Below are 27,083 nucleotides of genomic sequence, written 5' to 3'. Positions count from 1 at the left end.
GTTAAATGGAAGAAGAAAAATAAGAACCAATTACTTGCTTTTGAAAAAAAAGGGTAATATTTCAATGATGTAGTGCAAAATTCCAGTTATCGAGGGCATTTACTATTTAGTTAACAGCATGGTTATAGATTACTGGATTTTCTGCACGGAGATAAGTGAAATGTAAAAAGAGGACATTTCTAGATTTTAACTCCAAACTCTATAAATGTAATCATTATTCCCAATCAGAAATAAATTAACCTCCATATATATTTGAAGTTTACTTATATAAAGCAGTCCAAAAGAAGTTCCGCATGTAAAGGCCTTTGAGGTGTTATATAGTAAAAGTTTTGGCTTAATTATGATCCACTGCAGAACCTTTGAAAGGGCTGGTGCTTTCGACGGTTACTCTCTACTTGATTAACGATCAGGTCCAACTTATCTTAAAATCTTTTGCCAATTCATTTTTCCTTCAGACAATCTCTTCTTGGGCAGCTCACTGGGATCAACAAATTGTTTCCTTTCACTCTGAATTTATGGGATCTGAAGTGGAAACGAGGCCAATGTGGGAACCACAAGTAGTTCCACAAATGAAGCACGTTGTGGCCGATTGTGTGGGTGGGATGGTGAATTGTGACACAGTTCGCTCCTTCTGCCATTTACACAGAGTTGCTTGTGAACACAATGCATGGTTTTAAGGTTCTTAATAACATCCCCACTGATGCTGCCCCATGTTGAACAGTCATGGGCATGTGATTCCCAGGAGTGAGTTGTGAAGTTGCATTTCTTCAATGAGCCTTTGAGAACATCAATGATTTTATTTTGTTCACTTGGTAATATCTTCCCATGATGTGGTTAAGAATACTGTCTTTTTCAGGGAGTCTGAAGGTGAACTTCAGCAACATCTGCCCTTACTGGATATGGAGTTATAGTAATTAATCTGCATTTTCAGGATCTGGCTGTGAACCTTTTTGCCAGAGGACAATGTGGGGCACTAGGATAGTTTAGCAAGAACCTTTGCCTTGCAGATGTTGAGTGTCAGGTGATTCTCTCGTAAGCTTCAATACTAGTGTCGACCATAATTTGGAGTTCAGCAACTAGACATTTCTGAAGGCACTCGGGGCCAATCGTGGGCAGGTAGGATTCGCACAGATGGCACATCCTGGTCAGCGTGGACAGGTTGGGCCGCAGGGCCTGATTCCATACTGTATGGTTCTGACTCTATATGCAATTCTTGTTCCTTAAAACAAAGTTAACTCATCTTGCAACTGTTCCAAATTTGGAAATAGCCAAAATTGAAAGTTTGCAATTTCTTCAGAATAAATACCAAAACAACTGCTAAATTGAGATGTAGTGGAGGGGGCATAACAGAAGGGAAGATACAATTGATGTATCACTTCTATAGATATTGATATGTAGAGGCTGAGTAAATAACTCTCCATTTAAAAATTAGACACTTATTTCTAAGAATCACAAAATCCTTGAACTTCAAAACAGAGATGTTAACAAACCCAGTATACATGGGACAAGTCATGCAGCAAGCATAATTTTACATCCAAGACATTGCTGTATTTGGAATCCCACTGAAGTAGCTCATAATGCACCACTAGGGTAATGAGCCACACAAGAAGATGCAAAAGATAAGTAGGCCATAAGACCCCTCGAGCATCCTCCATTATTCAATAAGATCATGTCTGTTCCGATCTTTGACCTTTCCTGCGACATTGCCATAAATCTCAATTCCCTAGTAATCCAAAAATCTTTCTCAGTCTAGAATATATTTAGCAATTCAACATCCATTGATCGCTGAGGTACAGAATTCACTGCTTATTTGAATAATTTGTTTTGATTCAGCCCCATGAAAGTTATCTTTGCGAGAGAAAAAAAAATCATGTCATTTGATGGTCCATAGTGCAAGACATCAATTAAATTGCTTTTGACATGTTTTTATTTAAGATATTTGACTAAGATGGACACTTATCTGTTAAATGTCTAAATGGCTGCCAAATGCATTTGGTTACTTTTCTGCACAAATAAGAAATTGAAAGTAACCTTAAGGCACAAAATCAGTGCAAAACTGGAGCAGAGTGAAATGCTTTATCGAAAAGGTCTTGATGAATACAATGTTAAAATATGGACATTAGATCTTAAACTCCAATAAGCCCTATACAATGGCTTTGACATGAACAATAATCAAACAGATAATAGACTGCATTCTTAAAACACTTTTTCCAAATTTGTCATTTATATTTTCTTAACTTTGATCATTCCTTCATTGATAGGATTTACTTCCACTACTACCAGTTGCTCCATAAGAACTTGAGAGAAAAGAATACCCGATGACAAGTATACCAATTCTTCCATTTCCTTCACTATTTGTACTAACGAAACACCAGAATTCTTGTACTAGACTCAAAAAAGGGAATTAAGTCTTCGACACAGAGGTACGGCATTCTGCATTCAAATACATCATACATAGCTTACTTGCAAATGTATTCAAAGCCTTTTTATTACAGGAAAGGACTTTGAACCACTATTTTCATTCCAAAGTTAAGTACAATCTAGCCTCTATTATACCTACTATGTACTTGTATTATCCTTAATCTTGTGTTTTAATATATTCTAATGAATCTCTCACATGTCACAGTCTCAAATAAACAAGTATAGCTAAATACCCATTAAATTCCATTTATTAACACAAAAAATCTCAAGAGGTCCTATTGTGTTAATCAAGCATTACCTCCCCTTCAATACACATGCTGACAATACAATAATGCCATTCACATCCTCCCCAATCACTTTTAATTTTAAAGATACTGCAGATTGATCCAGTATAATTAATTAACACATCTTTAAAAAAATATAATAATGAAATTAAATAGTTGCATTAAATAGTGATATTAAATTGTCAAGATATATATGGAAATGTGCTTATTATTGGGACGTCATGGAAAATTTATTTTAACCATTCACATCCATGCCAGTTGAAAGAAAGCTACCCAATCTAATACTAGCACTTAATCTGCAGCCCTGCAAACCATAGCTCTTTAAGTAGACATCCAGACTCCCATTAAATGTGATGAGATTTTTAGACAGTGAATTTCAGACAGCTACCACCCTCTGGGTGAAATGATGTATCGCCTCTCCTCCAATTGTTCTTACAATTATTTCAAATCTATGGCCCTTGGTTTTTGACCCTTCTGCCAAGGGAAACAGGTCCTTCCTAATTACTCTGCCTAGCTGTTCAATTAAATTCTATTCAGCCTCCTCTGTTCCAAAGTAAACAGCATGCAAGCCTATTCATTTTTTCCTCATGGCTAAAAACTTACATGTCACAGTTATGTCCTCACAAATCTCCCCTGAACTCTCATCCGCCTGTTAAGTAGTTAGCACAACTGTACACAATACTCATACTGTGCTCTAACTGGTGTTGTGCACAATTCCAGCATAACATCTTGCTCTTCTACTTTAAACCTCAACTCGTGAACCATAGTTTTTTTGTGTGTGCTTTTTAAAACACATTATCTGCCTATCCTTCTAGCTTTAGGGATCCTCATGTTCCTTCACAGTTATCAACATCTGTCTGTTATTGTAAATGCCTTGTTTTTAATTAATTCTCAAATTTAATACCTCTACTTTAATTCCATGTGCAACCTTTCGCCAAACTAATCTAACCAACTATATCCCTATGAAGTCAAAAGCTCTTATTAAACACATCAGAATTTGTACCCATTTACAAATAACTATAAGTGATGTAATGTAGTCCCCGAGACAGCTGCATAACAGGCATGGCTGATAGCTTCCATGTCTAAACTGTAAGCAGAATAAATCAGGATAGAGGGGAGTGGAATGTGCTTTGAACCATTTAACACCCAGAAATTATAGTTGTCATCAACAATCAAAGTCTAAGCTTTGAAAATACATAGACTAGAATGTTATATATCATGGAAGTCATAAGTCAATATGTAAAAACTAATGTGACTTTATGAATGTAACATTACATAAATTCACTGCATTTCTTTGAAAGATACAAATTAATATTCATATAAAAGAATGGGAATATTTCATCTTAAAACCAAGATTGAATCTGCTAAAAGCATTTTAAATGATTGCATGCAACAATATTGGAAGAACAGACTAATCACACAAATACTTCCAATATGTACAAATAAAAGTGAGTTTTTTTCTTTAAGCCACAGGGGTCATGATATGCAGTACAAATTGAATTCCTGTACAATACATAATTTCCTTTCTTAAATGTACAGCATGATGAGATGGCTATAGGATCGGAACAAAAAGCTGCAATTAAGTTCCAATCATTTATATGACAGTGCCTGCTCTCACTTCAGAGATTCTAGCAATTGATTGGAGTGGCTCTAAAAGCCATGTAACCAGTTGTTCCAGATACTAATTGGGGAGGAAAATGCACCTTTACCAGCAAAATTTCTAATTTTCCCCAGTTGAATTATAGCCAGGATCAATTTTCTTCAAGGGAAGACAATTACATTTACAAATACATCCTCCATTTTTTTGATTTTTTAAACTAAATTTACCGGAGCTCAAATATAACTCTAATCAAATCAGTTGAGCTATTAACTTAAAACTCTCATATAACCATTTATAACCTCTACTATTTTTCCACTGTGATTAGGACCTGAACTTTGAAGGCTGTAGGAATAATGATAAAAAGGTTCACAATATTGGGTCTAATCTATGTTAGGTACCCAATAAGAATTAAGAATGTTAGCCAATTCCTGCCATATATGAATGTGCACTGATGACACTTAGTTTGGGGATTATATGAATAGATATAATTTGAAATGCTACATTATTGATTTCTTAACATTTCAAATTTAAATGAAATGTTTCCAAAAAAATGTATATATCTTATCCCTCACAATACTTTCCAGTAACTTTCCTACTACAGATGTCAGGTTTATTTGTCTATAATCCCAAGATTTTTATTTGCTGCTATTCTTAGAGGCAAAATATTAGCCATTTTCCAGTCTTCCAGCATCTCACTGCATCTAATGATGAATCATATAGTCAGCCTGGGCTCCTGCAATATCTTCTCCTGTTTCCCATTGCTTCATTTGATATACCTTATCAGGTGTACATTTATCTACCTTCATACATTTTAAGACACCCAGCACATCATCAACAGTAATGCAGACTTTTCTGAAGACATTGGCAATAACTTTTCCATCTTCCTTCATCTTCAAGTCTTTCTAAAAATAGGCAAAATATGCATCGAGGACCTTGTCTATATCCTGTGGCCCCACACTCTTGAAGGAGTTCATGCTGGTGGATGTCAGAGCCATTGGAATGCAGTCATCAAGGCATTCTATCTTGCTTTTAGACTTTAGATATACAGCGTGGAAACAGGCCCTTCGGCCCACAGAGTCCGCACCGACCCTGTATACTAGCACCAACGCTAGGGTCAAATTACAGAAGCCAATTAACCTACAAAATTGCATGACTTTAAAGAGTGGGATGAAACTGAGAATCCAGAGAAAACCCATGCGGTCACAGGGAGAACGAACAAACTCTGTACAGACAGCACCCGTAGTCACGGTTGAACCCGAGTCTCTGGCACTGTGAGGCACCAACTCTACTGTTGCACCACTGTGCTTTGGATGATAAAGCAGGTGGGAACCTCAGGAAGGAGTAGCGAGAGTTTAAGGATGTCCAGCAGATCTGTGCAGGTCCTGAGGAAGGAACCAGGGCCAGTTACTTTTCACAGGGTCAATCACTGGAAAATCGATCTGACATCTGTAACAGTGACTGTGGGTAGAGGTGCACTCAAGGCTGTCAGGCAGACGACATAATCCCTTCAGTTCAAAGTGAGCATAAAATGCATTACGTTCACTGGGAGAGACACGTTCCCAGCGTTACGGCACAACTTCACCTTATAGCATCCATATGGTTATCCCGGTACTCCAGTTTGGAATTTCCTCTCTGCATTCTTGATGGCTTTGTGAAAGTCATAAATAGATTTCTTGTACTACCTGGGATCGTTTGATTTGAACGCTGCAGACTTGGACTTCATCCACGTGTGGCTGCGCCTAACGGCTGCGGCTCTCTGGCAGTCTGTTTGTCTTTTTTTCTTTTTTTTGTTTGTGTCGGTGTTGGGATGGTTTTTGTTTCTGTTTTTGGCTGTGTATGTGTGTGGGGGGGGGGGGGGGGGTGGGGTGGGGCGGGGCAAACCTTTCTTTTATTAGGTCTCTTCCCCGGGGCGCAGCTTGGCCGCGGGGCCTTCCATCGCCCGCGGGGCCTTCCATCGCCCGCGGGGCCTTCCATCGCCCGCGGGGCCTTCCATCGCCCGCGGGGCCTTCCATCGCCCGGCGCGGCTCGGCCGCTGGACTTAACATCGCCGGCACGGCTCGGCCGCAGGACCTAACAGTGCCCAGCGCGGCACGGCCGCGGGGCCTTCCACCGCCCGGTACGGCCGCGGGACGGTTCAGCGCTCGGTGCGGCTCGGCCGCGGGGCCTTCCATCGCCCGGTGCAGCTCGGCCGTGGAACGGTTCAGAGCCTGGCGCGGCCGCGGGGCCTTCCATCGCCGGCGCGGCTCGGCCGCGGGACGTTTCAGTGCCCGGTGCGGCTCGGCCGCGGGACTTAGCAGCGGCCGCGGGACCTTCCATCGCCCGGCGCGGCTTGGCCGCTGGACTTAACATCGCCGGCGCGGCTCGGCCGCGGGACGTTTCAGTGCCCGGTGCGGCTCGGCCGCGGGACTTAGCAGCGGCCGCGGGGCCTTCCATCGCCTGGCGCAGCTTGGCCGCTGGACTCAACATCGCCAGCGCGGCTCGGCCGCGGGACGTTTCGGTGCCCGGGGCGGCTCGGCCGTGGGGCCTTCCATCCCCTTGCGGGGGCTGTGCGTGTCGGTTGCCTCGGTAGGGGTCGAGCTGCCTGTCCGTGGGCGCGGGGGGAAGAGAGTGGAAGTTTTGTTGCCTCCATCACAGTGAGGGGGTGTTTGGAGTCACTGTGATGGATGTTTGTGTTGGGGTCGTGTGTCCTGTGTTCTTTTCTTTTTTGCTGTGTCTTGTGACTGCTGAAATTTCGTTCGGTATTTATACCGAATGACAATAAAGTTCTGTTATGTTATGTTATGTTATCTTGGATTGGACCCAATGTTCATCATAGTTTGCGGTCGGGGAACACTCAGATTGTCTTCGTTGGCACACATTCTTTTACACACTTATTGATGGTGTGCCCAAGTATAGTGCCAACTCAATCTTTAAGTTCATTGGTGATACCAGGCTGGACCAACAATAATGATGCAGGAAATTGATCAAGAAAGTGCATCAATTTAATTAGTTTCTTACGTGTCTGAGAAGATTCAACATGTCCACGAGGTTTCTTCTGAACTTCTACAATGTGCTACAGAAAGTATTCTGTGGAATGCATCTCAGCCTGATAAGGCCACTGTTTATACACACAAGCCAGCACCACCTCTTTAATTCAATAGATTTCTGAGTTTCATCAGGCTTGTATAACTCACTGTGAAAAATTGCATTGACTGATCGCTCTAAAAGTAGGTCAAGTATTTCCTCTATAACCATCTCCCTTTCACTGTCTTAACCAAGTGACATTCCAAGTAGGAGACCAGTGTCAGCAGTCTGTTTTTGGTGATACCATCAAATCCAATCTATCTTTGCAGAAAAATACAGAGGATATTCATGAAAACAAATTCCTGAAATTCTGAATCCCTATCATATCTGCCACTGACTACTTGGCCAAACATAACATTTAAAAAAAATCTGACTCGAAAATTATATTTTTATGTATGAAAAATTCTGAGCCATACAGCACAGCTCAATTGTTCATGCTGACCAATGCCCCATCTAAGCTAGTCCCATTTGCCCACATTTGGTCCATATCCATCTAAACCTTTCCTATCGATGTACTTGTCAAGTGTCTTTAAAATGTTGCTATTGAACCTGCCTCAACTACCTCGTCTGGCAACTCATTCCATATACCCACCGATCATTGATCATTTTCCGAGTGAAAAAGTGGCCCCTCAGGTTCCTATCAAATATTTCCCCTCTCACTTAAATCTATGTCCCATGGTTCTTCATTCCCCTAAAGAAAACTGTACTTGGATACAGTAACACCATTAGTTATGCTTAATCAAGGAAAGGTTTTAAAAAGAACTTAAAAAGAATAAGATTAAGAAGGGAACCAAACGTAGGCATTTGAAGGCAGAGCTTCCAAACAACTGGAGAGTTACTGGTTCAGAACTCCCTTAGAATTCTCTACACTTAACTACTAATGGATGTAAACAGCAGCTCCAGATAAAAAAATGTTCAGGTAATGTTAGATTTGAAAGGTAATTTATATTTTTAATATTTTTTTAGATTTAGAGATACAGCGCAGAAACCATCGGATCCACTCCGCCCAACGATCCCCGCACATTAACACTATCCTACACCCACCAAGGACAATTTTTACATTTGCCCAGCCAATTAACCTACAAACCTGTACGTCTTTGGAGTAGATAATTGTGAGAAGTAATTATAAATTTTTGTTATTCATTAATAGCCTGAACTTAATAAGATGCTCTGCCATCATCTTTAAGCCAGATATCTACTGGTAAATTATAAGTACATACTTTGGGCCCATACTGTACAGGGTAACCATTTTGTGATAGCACCCTGAGTCCCTTTACTACATTAACAGGCAGTATATAAATAAAAGTTGTCATTATCATGGTCTACGAAGGAGAATGTAATTGTTCATAAAATTCTCCTCTTTTAAACAAGAAAATGTCAACATGAAGATTCTCAGAGCCTCCTTAATGCTACTAATGAAAGTGACTTTGATTTTAAGAACCATTCTATTGCAAATAACGACATATCAGTTTATAAATTGGCTCAGGACCAATCTTTCCAGCTGGATTTTTTTTTGGAATTAGGTGGCTTCAGCAAATTGCAACTACGTATCGAACTGCTTTGTTTTGTTGGGGATAAAAGGATGAATTTGTTTATATCTTATGTTTCATCACATCCTAAAGTCATCCCAATGCTCTTTACAATTAATTGCTTTTAAAGTACAATTAGATAAGCAAACATATGATCAATTTACCCTTTACAGCTTCTTGCAAACAATGACAGATGACTAGATAAATAAAAATACTGCAAATGATGGAACATTTTTAACAAAAGTAGAAAATCCTGAAAACAAATTACGTGGAAATCTAGTCTCCACTTGAACAAGAAACACCAATATCACAAATCATACCAGAGCGATCCTTCATCCACTCTAAAAACGATGCCTTTACCTAGCTTTTCTCCAAAAAAGCTCCACACAATGCAGGCAGATGAAATCAGAGCTATGATTGGAAAGACTTAAAAAATGTCTATGTTATTGTAAAACCTGTACCTTGTCTTCAGCCATATCATAGTTCACGTCCTTTAAGTGCAAATAGACTGACATTCATTACTGAAAAGAAACAGATTTAAGAGAGATAGGTTGCACAAGTCAACTCTGTCCTAAACTACTTCCACCAAATCTAGCTATTACAGAAACCCCCAGAGAGCAGCCATGATTGAATGGCAAAGTAGACTTGATGGGCCAAATGGCCTAATTCTGCTCCTATCACTTATGACCTGGCAGAGGTTCAAAAGTGAGTGTTAAAATTATACGTGGAAAAGTTCCAGCAACAGAATCTGTACCCAAAGAATTCTTTACAGAACCAGGCCCACTCTTGATTGAGAAATTGACAGAGATGATTTTGGTGCTATGGAACAATGTAAAAACATGCCAGGACTTCAAGGACGCCTCAATTACGTATCTCTACAATCATAAGGGGAACTAAGAAGTCTGCGATAATTACTGAGGAATTTATTTTCAACTGCTAGTAACATCCTTGCCAGAGTCCTACTTATCAGAAGGACCACTTACCTGGAGGGAGCCCTACTTCCAGAAAATTGATTGGCAAACAACTACAAGAGAAATTCCAAGTATAAAACTGAGCTTGTTTACTGCCTTTCTCAATCTCACTCACTAAAGCTTTCGACATTGTTGGCCATGTGGGCCTTTGGTAAGGTACGGTTGCCCTGGAAAAATTCAGCACAATTGTCCAACCACTTCATAACAGTATGCTGGCAAGAGTAATGGATGACAAAGCATCTTCAGACCCATTTGATGTCACCAGTGGTGTGAAACAAGGCTGTGCGCTAGACCCCCGCACCATTTAGTATGATGTTCTCTGCAATGGCATTTTATGCTTATCCTGATAAAGATGATGGAATCGACCTTTGATAGAGGACTGATGGTGTGCTTGTTAAGGAGACTCTCAGCCAAAGCATGAGAAACCACCTTAATGGGACTTCCTCTTTGCTGATAATTTTGAACACAATATGTATTCCGTCATATTTGGTATTCAAGTTTAAATTTTGTATCTGCCTGATATTGACATGTTAGTTATAGGTGTTTTGTACTCTCTGCCTCAACTTCTTTGGATATTTTATCTTCAAATATATAAGCAGTTGATTTAATTTGCTGAGTCTTATCCCATTTTACCGAAAAGAACCCAGTCCTTTCACCATCTTTAATTTTAAATTATTTTTACTTTGAACCTATGCTGTAGCTGATGCACATTTTGCCAATTAGAATTATAGAATTCACAATGGGAGGTCATTTGACCCTTGCTGCCTGTAATATCTCCGAGCTTTTCACTTTTCCCCCTAATACATATTCAAAAAGTGAGAGGACCTTCAGTTCCCACTGTTGAATATAGTTGGTCATTAACTATCGTTAACTACAGTACTCATAAAAAGGTTGCCCCACCTCCTTCAACCCTTGTTCTTTTGGGAGTCAGACACAAATATTCAAGGCCACGGTCACTCTGACATTACACTCAAAATTATGTTTTGACTTTTGTCAAAGGTCAGACATGAAACTATGTACGTCATTAAACTTGCTCCCAAGGTAACCAGAACAGGTGCAACCTAAAATACTACCACAATCCACATGTTTATTTTATATCTCTCATGCCTGCTTGAAGATTTAACATTCAACAATTATAAACCTATAAAAGCTGTAATCTACAACTCCATTCTCGTCAATAAATAATGTGGTTCTTGATAGAAGATAGTCAGGCCAGATGTTCATTAAATTGGAGAGCAGCTCACATACAACACTGAAATAATTCACAGAAAATTATCCAGACAAATCTCATGATTAGCAAATTGAATTTGGTTTGATCAAATAGTGAAATTTTATTGCTAAACTAATCCTACAATACAAGCTTAATTTTCACCCTAATGTTCTGCAATATTTATTTTCATATGCTATCACAATCCTTGAATTCCAAGGCAGATTGTGCACCTCAACAGATAAGATTTTATCAAAAGAATTGTAGACAGATTTTGCAGAATTTAATAATCATCTTATAGAATATGTAATCACAGCAACTACGTTGCTGCTGCTTCCAAAGCTCCTTTTACATCACCACTTAAACTAAAACTCATCACAATGGATAGATCTTAAACTTAATGGACAGAGACCATGGTGATATATAGGATTTTACAGGAATAGTCATAGACCGCGATGACACACGAGTGTCAAAATGCAGCAAAAAAGGTCAGGAAATAACCAATGCATTGAACCAGACTCATTCAGCACAGAAACAGGCCCATCTGCCCAATATGTCCATGTTGACCAAGATGTCCCATCTACTCTCACCCCACCTGCCTGTGTTTGACCCATATCCATCTAAACCTTTCCTATCCATGAATCTGTCCAAATGTCTTTTAAATGTTGTTATTGTATCTGTGTCAACTACTTCCTCAAAATATATACCATTAATACCAGCAGATCATTGATACAAAACCTTACAGCACACTGCATATGTTTGACTGGATAATATCCACGACTTAAAATCTTTTTTTTGAAATATCTACTTATAGTTTGTCACAATTGCCCTCAGCATTAACTATCCTCCAACTTGATGTCAGCTACTACCTGATTCCACTGTAATAAATGGCTCAAATTAAGTGAACAAATGAGGTCCCAGTATCAATCTCTGTGGAACATCACTACCCGTTCTCCATTGCTGTAATGATTAACTTTTGTAACTAGCTTGCTCCGTGAATGTCAATGTAAACTGCTTGTGCACCTGCAGCAAATCCTGTACATTAGAGACTCACAATCTATGGCAAACAGTCAACATCTACATCAACAGCCTACCCATCCCACTGAGCAGCTCTGTGTAAAGTTTGGGATTCTTGTCCCATTGCATAGCAAGGTCTTTCTCTCTCTCTAATCTTTTTAAAGACCTTCATACTATTTCTGATCAAACCATTGGTTATTTGTCCTAATATTTCTTAGGCTGTTTCATATTACATTTTGCATTATGCCTCTTCTATAAAGTTCCCTGAGGAGTTTGTAATTAAAATGTCTTAATTCTTTCTTTAAATTTTTACTGCTGGTCTTTCTTTACATCTCATCAAAACAGAGTCCTGTTTCTTCTTCATTAAATGGTAAACATGCCACAGTACTATTTGAGGTGCTGGGACATTTTTCAAATCACAGGTTAATATTCTTTCCTCGACTAATACATTTAAAACAAATTGCCTGGTCTTTTAATTGCCTGGTCTTTTATCTCTCTGCTCTTCGCAGAATTTCTTTGTAAATAGCTGCCATGTCTGCTTACATTATTCCAAGTTAATTCTGCAATTCTTCATTGTGAAAACAGACAATTAAATGGTAGGAAGAAGGGTCTAGACCCGAAACATCACCTTTTCCTTCTCTCCTGAGATGCTGCCTGACCTGCTGAGTTCCTCCAGCATTTTGTGATTAAATGGTAGGAAATCATTTTATCATAGAAATAAATTAAAACATTACTGCATGTTAAGGTGGAAAGAAAAACATCTACCAAAAGAATGAAAAAATCAAAAGAAAAAAAATGCCAGGAATCAGAAATAAAAACAGAAACTACAGGAAACATTCAACAGGTCTGGCAGCATCTGTGGAAAGAGAAACCGAGTTAATATTTCAGAATAAAAAACATTTTGGTTTTGATGAATGATCTTTGACATGACACATCAACTCTGTTTCTGTTTCCACAGATCCTTCCAGAAGTGCATTTTCTATTTTTAGGCCACCAGCTAATTAGCTAATAGATTCATGTCAAAAATTTCCAGTGATAATTGACAGGTTGAGATCACAAGCTGAAAAAAAAAAATCGCACACCACATATTTAAAAAGCCAGTGTGCCTTGATTTGCACATTGCTAAATGTACTGAGCTATAAGCTTATTTACAGTTTTGTACTTGTTTCACTGATTGCTTTCAAATAGAAAATCAAACAGTTACAAAATAAGCTTAAACTCATTCAATACCCAATGCACTGGATAACAAGTCTTTCCAAAATTAAAATTTATATTAACCATCTCAAAATGTTAATTGGTCACGTGAGCTTTAAGAGACATGTAGGATCTATGAAACCCAGTATGAAATAATTTGCAGCAACCAGTCCCCTTTCTGATCTTTCGTTCCCACAAAACTGGTATTTGCAAGTGCTATAGACATGGACTCATTTGCTTTTTTTTGTTTTTTGTCGATCATACAATCTTTAAGGAAAGAAAAGGTAAGCAAATCTTACATTACCCTTATTGACCCTTTCAAGTGCAGGGCACAAAGACAAAGCAAATGTAAATTAAAAAAATCAAGTAGTTCTTTCAAAGTATGATTAAGTATAATTAAACTATTGAACAAATCTATTTGCCGTAAGAAATTGTATCGAAGGTCAAATTTTACATTATCCTTATTTGACTCTTTCAACTGCAGGGCAGAAAGATAAAGAAAATATAAAGGAAAACAAATCAAGTAGTTATTTTCAAGTATGATTAGGCATAATTAATCTATTGAGCCTCACTCCAATCTTCTAACTCATTAAACAGAATTACTAGGGACCTAGAATGTCTCAAGCTAGTCAATGAATACAAAAAAATGTCAGCACTTTCAGCTAAAAAAAATAAGCAAGCAATTGTATATGCAAATTTCCCCACAAAATTAGTCTGCATTACTGTAATAGAATCTATGTTAAACAATCAGTCATCTCTCTATTCAACTGTTTTGCAAAAAAGTCCTCTCCTTACTAATACTGTAGAGTTACATGTTGACATTTTGTTAAAAGTTCCACCAGCATATTCCTATTGTTTTGAAGTCAAACTAGAGGGCACAAATATCCAAACATTAACCGTACAAACAAACTACAGTAACCTGGTTGACACTGGAAGTGATTGAGCAGACAAGAAGAGGGAGGAGTAGGAGTAGAAGTGCTCATCTTCTAAAGTAGCAGGTCAGTGATCATACCATCCTGATGTTAAAGGATGTACAATATTGCAATTTACAGAAGTTATTATTTAAAATTCAAAGTTGGGAAACAAAAAAATGTTGCATTCAATAAGGAAGCCAAATTTAATGGAAAAAACAACCTTTTTCCAACATATTTTGTTCATTTAGTGACCTTTGTTTAAAAAATGGTGTTCACTGGTTGACAGTGATGCACTTAGGAATTAATCTGCAATCTCAGTACCAATTGTACTAAGACTTCTGGCCATTCTTTCTACTGCCTTAAACTCTTGAATTCTTCTCTTTGTGCTCATATTTATGATGTTCATTTAAAACAATTTCAGATGTGCCAATTTCTCCTTACTGGTATCACATTTTGTTTTATAACACTTGGTTTTAGAGGAATATGGGCTAATCGAGGGCAAATAAGACTAGATTAGATGGGGCATTTTGTTGGTATGGACAAGTTCGGCCCAAGAGTCTGTTTCTGTTGTTTGTATGTTCTCAGTGTTCAGTAAAATTCCATAATGTTTGGAATCTTAGAAAATGTATCAGCAGGTGGCCATTTGCTTTATTGTTTGTGTTGATTGAAAAAGAGCTATTTAACTTAAGCTGGCCATCCAGGGCTGATACAGATGAAGGGTTTGAACCAAAGCAATGTACAAACATTCCCTTCCTAGATGCTGCTTGACCTGCTATGTTCCTCAAGCATTTTTATGTTTTGTTCAAGATTCCAGCATTTGCAGTCTCTTGTGTCTCTCATTCCACAGATGTTGTATGGTCTGCTGAGTGTGCTTCTCGCTCGCACTTTGTTCTTTTTATTTCAGATTTCAAGCATTTGCAATTTTTGATTTTCATCCACCATAGTTGTTGCAGCTGGGGATAAATTGGAAGCGCCTCAAAATGTATCCTTTTGATGTCCCAAATGGTTTAAAAAAACCTACCAATCACCTGCTTTATTATTTAAATATAGTAACCTCTGGTGACAAGGTTTTTACATTGCTTTTATGTTACTTGATGATCATCACTAGCCAAAGCATGTTTCATAGAGAGTAACTGAAAGCAAAGAGAACTAAATATCATGTTTGGAAATATACAATATTTTACTCTTCAGCATTCTGACTTTAATAAGCACAAATATTTAATTAAAATTACGATCAACAGGCATGAGATTTAAGTTGCTCGTTTCACATTTCCAGGTTATGTGAACACAATGTAATACCAACAATGAAACTGCACTAACAACTGAAATGTCCTTGCATTTCTGGTAGAAAATGGAATCATAGGATTTTTATAGCATGGGAGGCAACCATTCACCTGATCAGATCCACATAAGATTCCGGTAGAAAAATCTACACAGTTGTCTTCTTTGCCGTAAGCCATTCTCAAATAATTATTCCTGGTAACTTTACAATTTCCTTTTGAAAATTAATATTTGGAACAAAATTTTGGAATCCAATTAACGAGTTGTTTTACTCAACACCTGAAGAACACAAATACATTGGTGTTGCTCCGGCTTAACTCTGAATAGCAAATTACCAAACTATGGTAAAACACTTCCATTTTAGAATTTGATTTATTGCCAAAGAACCCAAAACATTTTTGCAATATTTTCCACCTTTTTTACATTGCATTACAGTGTTCAGGTCTGAATTATTTCTCTCTTTGGAAAGAGAGTTGTTCACATATATTTTAGGCGGAGGAGATTTATTTTGCCTCTAATCATTCAAGTATTTTTTTAAAAGAGAACTGTATGGATAGTTGTGGAAAAATAACACAGGGTTGCGTGGAAAGCAGGACAATGGGAAGGATGGGACTGCTCCAGTATGAACTGATGCAAGTCCCGATGGCCACATTATCTCCAACTGCACTATAAAAGTTCTACAATTAACCAATGGCATTTTACAATCAGGATAATTCACTATTTAAGTTAAGTACAATGTGAATCAAGTGTCAAAAAAGGAACAAACAGGCAATTCAATTCCCTGGAGGTAGTGTGGGAGGAAGCAAGACTAAAATAAATGCATGCAACTTTACCCATAGATATGGCAAAATATCATTTCCAATAATGTTAGAATGAAGACAGTAAATTAGATCTTTTTTTCCCTTTACCAGATACCTCTGAATGAAAACAGCAAACAGACTGGCAAAACAATTGTCAAAAGGTGGTCTGCAATACCCTATCATGTTGTGTAAATCTTTGAAACCAGAATTGCTGGATTATAAACTTCAAAACACAGTCAACAGAACCTTGGACTATGAAATCATTCAGTATACTTCAAAGTGGGTGTTCAATTGCTTAAAAACTACTGAAGCCAAACGTATGGTTTGTCTTTGGAAATTACAGTAAATTGATTAAGATCCGTAAATGTTGCTTTAATTTTTAAAATTCTGAATTATTTTTCTCATGTTTATTATCCTATTTGTCCTTGGCAGATATGACAAGTTTTAGTTTTAGATTGCTTTACACCCACTCTTTAGTCAAAACCTCTGAATAAGCATTATTAATGACTCTTGCTTTAAATTATGAAAAGTGAAAGGTAGTTTTTAAAAATTGGTGTTTGAGAGAAACCAATTTTATACCACCTTGTGCTTGGTGATAGAAAAACATTTATTGCATTTTCAATGTTTCAGATGTCCATGTCAATAACAGTCTAAAGAAACAAGTCAAAATCTCCATTGTTTAATTTCAGCATGATCCAAACTTTAACTCTTCACCTTCCGAAAGGACAAACTTGGCAATATGCTATACATTAACTATTTGGTCAAGTTTGATAAATAAGTGAATTCACTTTATTTCTCTCAAATTGGAATATATCAAATGGCGAAATGGAAAGACCTGCTTTATTTGAAATGTTTCAATCCATTAATCCAATCACTAGGATGTCAGATTGATAAAATTAAAATTGAAACATGATCTTTTTTAAATGACTTGTACAGTTTCTTTGGAGGTTTTGGGTATAATGTGCTTATGACAGACTCCAAAAGATTACACAAATAACCTTCCAACACATCAACTTAATGGTACAGATTGCCCAGATCTAGATAATAAACATATGGTATATATTGCTTACGCATTTGAAACTTTAGGTGGGCAAATCCTTATCTTGAGGTTTTGCCCCCCATTTCTAAATTCCCTCGTCAGGAGAGAACATTTTCACAGCAACTCTGTTGTCATGCTCTCTAAGAATTATGTATTGTTCAATAACATCACCTTTCATCCAGTTGAATCCCAGTGAGTATAGGCCAATTCCACTAAAATCTTTCCTTAAATCAACATTCTTATCCAAGAATCTCACTGGTAAATAGATTATAGATGTCAGCTGAATCACAAAGTGCTATACGTCTAAAGCAATTTGCATGCTGAGAGAAAAGGCATAAATGTTCCTTTTGAAAAAACAATGTCAACCAATTTTGGAGAGGTTATCAGGCTGCCTTGAATTTTCCAGCACTTCCCCAATGAAACTATAACTAAATTATGCAGCAAGGGAATGTAAATTTACCATCAGATTCAAAGTTTAATCTGCTCTTCAGATATGTTTTTTCTATTATCAGGAAAAATACTGAACAAAACATACAAGAGAAATATTGCAACTGAAGAAATTATTTTGCAACAGAGTCAAAGCATTCAGAGCCTGAGATTCAAAAGTACAAATCATGATCACTCTTGATATTACATTACTGGAATTTTCAATGTTAATACTAATTCTATGGAGTAAATGATATTCATGATGGAGCCCACCTTTGTGTCCAGAAACATGGGGTTGTGGATTAATTACATTATTTGTATGGCAACAACTCCACAAATATTATTGGATCCTTACAAAAGATAGTTTAAAGCAGAATTGAGAAATTCTATAGCTAATATATGTTTTCACACAAATTCCCAATTTTCCCATTTCAGGTAAATACTAGGTAAAATGCACTTATGTCTAATTTGAAATGTGCTTATTTCCCATTTCAGGTAAACAAAAAACAAACAAAGAGAATATCCTCTATATTTTGGTACTTTGGCCTGCTAGTCAGAGATCCAGCGCACATCTTCAAGGAGCAGAGATTCAGTTTTTTGAATGCATTTTAATCTTTGTAATTGTGATGTACTAGAAATGCTGAAAAGACTGCAGAGAGAAGAAAATAAAGTAGCTCAAAAAGCTTAAGTCTTTTCATATTTTATCAGTTGAATTGTCATATTACAATTTTCAGAAAACTGAAATAAATCAGTTTTTAAAATCACCACCATAAGATGCAGTTGTATAATTACATTTTTTTAAACTTAAATATGTTGGACCCTTCTTCAGACTTGAAGAACCTGATAGTTAATGGGAAGAAGCTGTTAATGAAACTGGAGGTAATGGTTGTCAGGTTCCAAATGAGAGCAAGGCCAGGGTTGTGCAATGTTTGATGATATTAACATCCTTCGTGAGGCAGTGATTTCTGGAGAACTCTTTGATGGTGGCGTTTTAATGAGCATTTGAATTACTGATCCAGGCCATGATGTAACCAGTCTGCATCCTCTCCACCTGTAGACATGCCAAATCTCCTCAAATGTCATAGAGGCATGGGTGAACTTTCTTTGAAATAATATCAAAGTATAGGGCCCAGAACATATCATGAGAGATACGTGGCTGGAACTTGAAGCTGTTGACTTTCTCTATCCCCATTCTGCTGATAAAAACAGATGTACAGATTTGAGCGGCACGGTGGCGCAGCGGTAGAGTTGCTGCCTTACAACAAATGCAGCGCCGGAGACCCGGGTTCGATCCTGACTATGGGTGCTTGTCTGTACAGAGTTTGTACGTCCTCCCCGTGACCTGTGTGGGTTTTCTCTGAGATCTTCGGTTTCCTCCCACATTCCAAAGACTTACAGGTATGTAGGTTAATTGGCTTGGTAAATGTAAAAATTGTCCCTAGTGTGTATAGGATCGTGTTAACGTGTGGGGATCGCTGGTCGTCGTGGACCCGGTGGGCCGAAAGGGCCTGTTTCCACGCTGTATCTCTAAACTAAACTATACAGACCCTCATATTTCCCTTCCTGAAGTCAACTATCAGCTCCTTGGTCTTGCAACATTGTTGTTCTGGCACCAATCAACTAGATTATCAATCTCCCTCCTATACTCTGACTCATCATTATCTGATGACAGCAATATCGCTGATGAATTTAAAGATGATATCTGCCTACACAGTCATGAGGAGAAAGAGAGTGAAGAGCAGTGGACTGAGTTCGTAGCCTTAAAAAGCTCCTGTACTGCTGATTGGTGAGGAAGTGATGTTGTTGTCAGTTTGCACTGATTGAGCTCTGCCAGTGAGCAAGTCGAGGATCCTGTTGCGGAAGGAGGATTATTCCCTTAGTTTAGCAATGCGTTTTGAAGGGATCTTGGTGTTGAATGCAAAGTTGTAGTCGATGAACAGCAGATTGACATAAATGTCCTTGTTGTCCATGTGGTCCAGATTCCCTTCTCAGACCCTACTGAGTTCCTCCAGCAGTTTGTTTTTTACTGTTTGTAAATCATTACATTCTTTGCGGCATATATGGCACAATGATGAATCTTGGAATAATTTCCAGATCATCACTAATATCACTTATTTCCACTCCCACAATAATGTCTGACACAAGCCTCACCTCAGATCATGAGGTACTGAAACACATTGCCACATCTGTTTCCTCTACGCTCTCTGTCCTCATATTCTCCTGCTGGCTTCCTTTGTCCTATTCCCTGTGAACTTGAGGTTATCCCAATATGAAATAACAATTTAACCTCTTGCATGTTACATTTTATCAAGTTTCTTTTCACCACGCTTGTTTGCTGACCTACAAGTCACCACCAATTGAGCTTCAATTTTATTATTCTTGTCCTATTTTTCAATTTCTTGCATTATTTAATCCGGCATCTAAATAGCAATGCAGGTCATCCTAATGCTGTGCATGACAGTCACATAGAGAATCACAAAACTTCAACTGCAAGTAACACACTACAACATTATTCGTATTCCCGAGTAAGGCTGTATTAAAACCAATGTCGTCATTTCAATCGAGGCAGAGTGGAATGTTCATTCCATACTGATGCTTTGCAAGTTTTCATATACCTAGCAAGTTTTCATATACCTAGCAGGTTTAATCCTTGAAACCAGCTGTTAATGGGACACATCACACCATAAGCAAAATATTCCTAGCTACAGGTAAAGGTTCCTGCTGAATGAATAAATGCTGCAATGATGGGCAGGCGGGAGTGGGCTTCCAAAGAATCAGAGGAAGCTGGACAATTTGGTGAACTAAACTAAACTAAAAGTCACACGAGGTGTAAATAGATACCCTGCCATGAAAACTAGTATCTTAGTTCGAAAAGAGAGGATAGCACACGGTAACTTTTAATATTGGTGGTAGACTAGTGAAGGTGATCATGAAAGTGTCAAAAACAGACCAGTTTCTACTGAACGCAGGGAAGGTGTTGGTATTACTATCAGCGAGGGATTTAAAAGTTGTAATATCATGGCGAGATTGCAATTTGGATTGTCAGGAAAGGGTGGTGAGAGAAAAAAAGCTGGTAGGAATCCTTGGAATCAGTAATATAAAAGACGTGCTTTTCCATGCAACCGTTTTCAGCTTCTTTTGACCAGTTTAAAAAACAAATTTTATTTCCATCACAACAAAATGGATGTTGGAACTTGATGAAGAATAGGAGGAGCAGAATTTGCTGTAAATCTCTTCTGAAGTTCCAATGGACTAAATAAGAATAAAGTGGCAAGGGAAAGGAAGCTACTTCTCATGTTGAAGTATTTTATTGGTGCTGTAAGGAGGAAAAAGAACACTTGTCTTTACAATGTGCCTTTCACGAACTCAGAACGCCTCAAAATATTTTACAGATAATAGAGTATTTTTGAAAGGTAGCAACAGATGCAAGGTGATTAGATGCAAAGATGACTGAGGCCAAGCATTTAGATATCAGAACAGCAGTTCAAGTTTGGTGCTACCTAAAGCTAATAATACCCGAGATCTCAATATGCCAAGCCGTGTTGAGATTTATAAAAAGACTCAAATGTACCTTTTTTATATCAATCCACACAAAATAATGCTGTAAAATAAGTTAGTAGCATCGAACTTCTAATGCCACAATTGGTTATGAAAGTGAGTTGCTGACATTTGACCACCAAGATCCCTTATTTTCCTGTACAATGCCAACCATCTCAACTAAATCAATAATAAGGTTTTAAAAAGGGGCTTTGAGGCCCTCAAATTCTGAATGGGGTAAGAAACACTTTAAGGATTTCCAGTTTCAATTTCAATTGAGCAACATTTCCTGATGTTTGTGTTGATGTGTACATATACATCAGATGATAGCCAGTTTAACTCTATTGTACATGCCCCCATGGTCAAGCAGGTCAATAAAAGTAAAGGACAATTTTAGGTACTTGCAAATAATGCATCATTATTATTTATGCTTGCAAAGATGGAAGAAAGCTGGAGAAAGTGAACCCAAAATTCACACAACTTCAATAAACACGGAACGCACATCAGACAGTCTAATATAATCCACTGCAGATATTACTGACAACGTGTTAATGGCATAGTCCTTATCTCAAAGAACTTCTGCATCAAGGTCGGTACAAAGCAATTATTCTTCAGCAGCTGTCAATATTTCGCCATGCCAGGGATTTAGATACGGAATGCTTGACAGCTGGAGCAACTTTTGGAAAAGAAAAAAATAACACATGTACATTTTCTCCAGGATCTAACTATTTAATATATGACTTGTACAGTCAATAGGTTGAATCTCTGAACTCAAACCCACCAATCATTGGAAACAAACGAATTGGACTTCATTAGAAGAGTTAGGGTTATTTGCTCTCAATCTTATCCGAGGTATGATTGGCTTGAGAAAGCCACATTCAGCAAATTAGAGTATGCAACTAAAAAAGATTTAATTAATAACCTTGCAATCACATATTAGACTGATGGCAACTAGCTGTTTATTGTAGATAGGTAGATCAAGGGCTTATCCCTTTTCCACGAGAACATTCTCCTCAGGCATCAACTTATAATGGTGTCGTGTCCAGTTACTTAGAAAGTAAACTTTCAGTTTTGCATAGGTTTTAAATGCTACTTTATTCCGTTTACATGTGGGCAAGCTCCATTTGGTTCAAATTTTGTGGTCTAATTTAGGGCCATTCACTTAATAAATTTATGAGTGTAACATGTACTTTGCGAGTAGATCTGCAGCATTAAAATTGAAATTGCAGTAGTTGAATGTTGGATGTGTTGCCATAAGAAACTTCACTATAAGATAAACTGTGAAAGATGTTTAAATCTAATTGCTCCTAAAAATGAACATCGCAATCAGTATGCGATTATCACATGCTCATTCAGTTACGGGAAGGCAGCACAACAACTCTATATTATCTGCTAATTATTGTAAATGAAGTACCCAGCTGTAATAACCATACTGAAATAGAAACACATTGCTGGAAATGCTCAGCAAGGTCAGGTAGCATCTTTAGAAAGAAAAACAGAGTTAACATTTTGGGTCAAAGATTCTTCATTTAAACGAGAGAGCAAGAAAACAAGTTATATTTAGGCTGTAGAAAAGAAGAGGAATGGATGTGACAAAGGGAATTTTTCTGATAGACTGAAGACCAGGTGGCCGTGGGAATAATTTGTAGAGGTTATCTGGTTAATGGGGGCAGTCAAAGACAGAGAGAGCGAACAAAAGCTATGAGCACAGTTCAAAAGTGAGAATACAAACAAAGGAACACAAAAGTTTCAAGATGCAGGGTGGTAGGATACGCCCAGCAGGTCAGAGTGTCCTAATGGACAGAAAATTAAATAAGCCAATATCACAGACAGATGACTCACAGCAGAAACTGCCTGTTCTGATATAGACCAAGGCGGTGAGTTTATCCGTGTTTGAAAACTTGTAATGCTTCCTGAAAGAAGGTGAGGTGTAGTTCCTCAAGCTTCTTCAGGCTTCATTACAATCGAGCACAAGGCCACAGACAGACTATTCCGCATAGATATTGGAGATTTAATGTGTCAGGCAACAGGGAGCTCAGAGATGGCCCTGTGACTGCAAGTGCTCAGTCAACTGTCACTCCAATTGGATTCTATAAAGTAGAGGAGACCACATTGTAAACACCAAATGCAGTACACTAGATTTGAAGTGCAAGCGTAAAGCTGCTTCACTTGGAAGGACTGTTTGGCTCCCAGGATGGAGGGTAGGGAAAGAAAAAAGGTGCTGTATCTGCTACTGTTACTGGTTAGGACACAACAAAAGCTTTTCACTGTACCTCGGTACACGCGACAATAAACTAAACTGAAACTGTTGCATGGAGATGTGCAAGAAAAAGGCAAGCGATTGGTGGGAAAAGAGCAGTACTGGGAGTGGTGAAGGAAATGGTCCCTTTAAAATGTTGAAAGGAGAAGGACGTGTGTGTCCAGTGGTGGAATTGCATTGAAGTGGATAGAAATTGCAAAAGGATGACCTGTTCAATGTGGAGACTGGGTGGGGTTGAAGGTGAAGACTGGGGGGGGGGGAACTCTATCCCTACTCTATCTAGGAGAGCAGGTGAAAGCAAAGCTACAGTCAAGGGCTCCGTCAGCTATGGCAGAAAGTAAGCCACAGATTAAGGAGGAAGATGTTTCAAGGAACATTCGAAACCAGTCACGATATTTAGCATCTCTGTCAAAACTCTTCTTGTCATTTCCATCTGCCAACCCTACAGAAATGTCTCAAATGCAAAGACGTTCTATTTGAATCTCTTTTACATCCCGCTGAGGTCATCATGCCCTTCAAAAAGCTTAATTCCCAGAAATGAACAGTTTTTTCTGCAGATAATGGCAGGCTGATATTCAAAAAGATCTAACATAATTTGTTGTTTTTTCACAGCTCAGCAACATTGTTCACAAGGTGATGTTTTTTAAAAATCGTTCTGCACTGCAAAACGTCAGGGTGGCATTGGCTTTCCCTAATGGATTATGGTGAAAAAAATGACACTACCCTATTACTATTGGTATCTGTGAATGAATTCCAACTTCATGTCAATGCAAATTTTTTTCAGATGTCATCCCTTTTCATTTTGAAATACTCCATTGATTTATTAAATAGTTAAATACATTATTGCTCACTGCTGATGAATCAAAGTAGTATCAATCCCTTCTGCAATAATGTAAAGTGCACTTTTAGTTCAGTTTATGTGATCAAGAAATCAAATGCCAAAATTAACAACCGGTCATTAAACTACTATTTCAGAATTAATTAGGAACAGTGGATATACAATTTGGAACATAAATACAAAAGGTCTGAAGAAGGGTCTCAACCTGAAACGTCGCCCATTCCTTCTCTCCAGAGATGCTGCCTGTCCCACTGAGTTACTCCAGCATTTTGTGCCTACCTGCAAAAGATTTAAGATCTTTGCAGCCCATAGGTCCTCCCTAGTTTACAAATCCTGAGGAATGGGCATCCAGTACATACCAGTGAGCTCCCACAATTATTATTAAGTTCAAATGAGATCCACTCTCAAAGAAAGAAAAACGCGTTTACACGTAGCCTCAGTAACCATTATCTTTTCAGAACACTGGGTGGCAGTTTCACCGCAGCAGGCAACTCAAGAAAGTTGCATTAGAAAATGAAAATGAAAATGAAAATGATTTTGTATTTTCCGACTTATGGATAAAATCGACATCTATAATGGAACCTGTTGCAACCTGGGGATAGACCCAAATCCAGTCACACCAATTTTATCACAAGCAGCTACACATCTTTTCATGAGTGACCATAGCCAACTCCGGAAGGGGTGGTGAAGGAAGAAGTGGCATTTCTAGGAAGACAATTCAGAAAAGTCTTGCATTCAAGTTTAAATGTAACATTAACCCGAGAACAGGTAATCAAGGAAGCGGAGAGTTAAAAATAAACTTGTCTTCAGGTGAATGGATAGGTTTTTCTGTACTTTTGCTTATGTTAAATATGCTTGGGTATTTAACTGGCAATCAGTCATATATATTTATAGTCCGTGTATAAATGAGGTCAATCAACTTCATTTTAGTAAGTTATTAACTCTTGCTATTACAGGAAATTTGAAACCATTTGCAAGTTTCTGGCTAAACATCAATAAATATTTCCTGAGCTCGTTTTATCAGTGACAAAGTTGAAAATTTAGATGTTTGCATGGCAGTAAGAGTCAAGAGTCTTTATTTATCGTATGCATTGGTTATGATCCAGAACAATAAAAGTCTTTCTGGCATATTAGACAACAAATAAATAAAATAACTGATAATTTATCGTATAAGTAAATCAGACGTATCCAAAGTAATAAAGCAACCACAGCAGTAAAAAGTCCGTAGTGGTTGTGTGCTGAGGTAGGGTTGTGGTTAGGGTCTGGGTTATGTAGTTTGGTCCAGGCAAAAATCAAACTGCTAGAGGAATTCAGAGAGTCAGGCAGCATCTGTGGAAAGAAATGGATGGATGATGTTTCAGGTCGGGACCCTTCTTCACACTTCAGACTTGAAGAACCCGATGGTTGATGGGAAGAAGCTGTTCTCTAACCCGGCAGGCGTTTGATGATATTAACTGTCTTCTTGAATTAGCACATCCTGTGGATCCCTTCAATGGTGCTACTGTTAGTATTCCTTTGTTATTGAACATTTAAATGACTGAACCAGGCCTTGATGCAACCAATGCGCTCTTCACCGTACCACCATAGAAGTTTGATGGAAAATTCTGAAATAAGCTGTTAAGGAAGTAGAGATGCTGGGAAGTTTTTGTGTTTGCATCAATGTACTTGGTGAGTACAGATCAGGGATGTATACATCCAGAAACTTGAAGCAGTTAACTCACTTCACCGCCTAGCCACAATTGAAGCCTGGTGAATAGTGTCTTGGCATTCCCTTTCTTACACAAGATACAAATGTATATCAATTTTCCTTATTTTAGAAAAGGCTGGAGTTATTTTGCTTGTTGTTTACAATGCGAATTACTATATCTATATTTTTTCTGGTAAAATTATGGGGCTCAACTTAATGTTTGGTTACGATAAAAATGAATACAGCAGTACAAACTCTACTTCTGATGGAGGACAAATGTCATCTGTATGAATTCTGTTGAATCTGTTCCCCGGCCCCCCTCAAAGGAAGTTTCCACCAGAAAAGTCAGACATCTGGTAATCAATATAAATAAGTGCAAAGTTTGTGACAAATGTCAATTTCCTTTGATCCAAAATGAAATAGCAAAGAAAGGGTCTAAAGCATCAAGAATTCAAGAGTCCCACAGAAACAGAATGGAAACTTTCAGACAGCAATATAAAGTGCAATAAAAACAAAAGATATAACAGCAACCTGAGAGTAAGTGAAAATATGTGATACATGGTTTCTCAGCAATTGGGTAGCAGTACCGTTGCTAATCAAGTCAAAATGATGTGCAAGTATATTATACAGTATTATCATATGCATATATAGAAGCATTTATGTGGAATGGTTTGCAAAACAATTGCTGGCTCAGTTGGTTCCATATTACTACCATTACTTCCACTAATATTATTTTTTTGGCAATATCCTTGAGATCAGTGGTGACTTGCTTCCAGAGGTCTGAGAAGCCCAAAAGGTCTAATGCAGGATTTGCAGATTCCACCAGATATGGGACAGGTGCTGTTGGATGAACCGGTAGCTTGGCATTGTATGTGCTCCTTCTGCTTCTTTCCACATTAGCTCTCTGTTGAGTGGTCACAGATCAGGTATTTTCATGAGTGAGTTAGAGGGCATTTTCTCTGATGTCCTAAAAAATCCTTTGCTTCAATGGAGCTTTAAATGCTTGTTTCAAACA

The 27,083-nt window shown here is 38.0% G+C and overlaps 1 protein-coding gene across 2 annotated transcripts in view; it reads right to left on the bottom strand.

The window, feature by feature from the left end:
• Positions 1-27,083, bottom strand: part of fam222aa (family with sequence similarity 222 member Aa) — a 168,640-nt gene that overhangs the window by 44,195 nt on the left and 97,362 nt on the right. The window lies entirely within an intron of this gene.

Source organism: Rhinoraja longicauda, chromosome 25 (assembly GCF_053455715.1).
Source record: "Rhinoraja longicauda isolate Sanriku21f chromosome 25, sRhiLon1.1, whole genome shotgun sequence".
NCBI classification, from domain to species: Eukaryota; Metazoa; Chordata; class Chondrichthyes; order Rajiformes; family Arhynchobatidae; genus Rhinoraja; species Rhinoraja longicauda.
This window is presented reverse-complemented; position numbering and strand designations above follow the sequence as displayed.